The sequence below is a fragment of the Panicum hallii genome, chromosome 9 (genome assembly GCF_002211085.1).
Source record: "Panicum hallii strain FIL2 chromosome 9, PHallii_v3.1, whole genome shotgun sequence".
NCBI classification, from domain to species: domain Eukaryota; kingdom Viridiplantae; phylum Streptophyta; class Magnoliopsida; order Poales; family Poaceae; genus Panicum; species Panicum hallii.
Window position 1 is genome coordinate 18975017 of NC_038050.1, and position 1803 is coordinate 18976819.

Below are 1803 nucleotides of genomic sequence, written 5' to 3' on the forward strand. Positions count from 1 at the left end.
AAGAAGGGAGCTATCTATCATTTAACATACTACTTACATAACAATCAAAAAGATCAGAAACTAACTTGGGTGGAGTTTTAGTTGGACAACTAATTAAGATGGGCTATTTGTTGAAGACTACAACGGAGTTGATTGGAAACAACAAGGGTTTAGTCGATAAGATTGGTAAAGAAGGGAGCTATCTATACAGTTTTAGGAAATCTTCTGATTTCATTTCGGAAGAGAAATCGGCATGAGCAATCTCTGTATATGAGTAGAAAAGATTAGCCGATTTGGGTTCATTTGAGGTTAAATCGGCTAATATAGAGAGGAACGTTAAAGGTACAATACTTCAAGTACAGAAAAAGGAAGGATCTTGCCGATTGGATTATCAGCATGTCTTTGGTCTATTCGATGGGTTGGTGCATTGGTCTTGGCCTTAACCAATGAGGATGCATCAGGTTTAGCCGATTGATGTGCTTTGGTCGTGCCTAACAGAGGCATGTCTACTGTGCTATCTTACTGATCTAGGGTTGTGCACTTTGGCCTGTGTAGCTGATTGATAGGTACATCAGGTTTCTAATTGATCGATGAAAGCATCGACTAATTTAACAGAGGGGTGACAACTAAAGCAGCTATATCTTAATTGAGATGTGCTTAAGTGCTATCCTAGGTAACTAGGTGTGGTTGCATCGACTTGTTTATGTCAGCACAACAATTGAGTGACGTACAGCCGATGGGGTTATCTAAGTCAGACCTGTTACAAGAACTAGGTGGAACAGAACACTATTATCGAACTAAGCTAAAGAGACCACAAGTGTGGAATTAGACTAAAGAGGATGTGGCTGATGAGCTTGTGCCGAGGAGGATATGTTCTATAGATGTGCCGCCGATTGGAGTGTGGTTGAGGATATGTGACCGATAGATATATAGCCGATCTCTCAGCTAATAAATCGGCTGACAGAAGTGTGTGGATAAGGATGGGAAAACTAAAGATTGATCGGTCATATTTGACCGATATGGAAAACAACTAGAATCGGCTTGGATCAGCCGATAGCAAGAACCCTAAGATCGTGTGTGCATTTCCGATACATCGACTATGTGCAGCCGATGTAAGACAAAACAAAAGAATTGTATCGGCAGCAGCCGATATTAGAAAGATAACAACCGTATCAGCTAACCAGCCGATGGTAGAAGTATATCAAAAGAAATGCATCGGCTGACAGCTGTTACACAGAAACATCATAGCCTCAAAGGAACGGATGCTTAGCGGCTGAGCTGATAGCCGATACTGAAGCATAGCTGCAGAGATGTATTGAATAAGCAGCAGATACACACGGACTAACAAGGATCCCTATACGAAAAGGACCTTAAGGAAACGGTAATCAAAACAAGGACAAAGTCTTGATGGCAGGGATATGAGCACTAGTGTGATAGGATTAACTAAATATCACACATCTCCACTTGAGACATACTTCCTATGATTTACCTTTCAGCTACAACACATGCATATCACATAAGGTACAAACAAAGCATTCATTTCCTAATATTTAACCTAGACCACAAATCAAAGACTTTCAACTCAAGATCACAACATAAAACTTGTAGATTTTGACCTAAGGATTCAAACAAAACTGATTTTGTATTTTTATAAGTTTCTTATGAATTTCCATTGAAAGTAGAAGTTCACTGATTTCAAATAAAGAAGGTTCTGGAAAATTTACAGAGAACATCCTAGAACTTTCTAAATCAAAGCAATTAAGTCTCTCGTAGGGGAAAACAGAGAATAGAAAGATAACGACGATGTTCCGGCAAAGGGGTTGC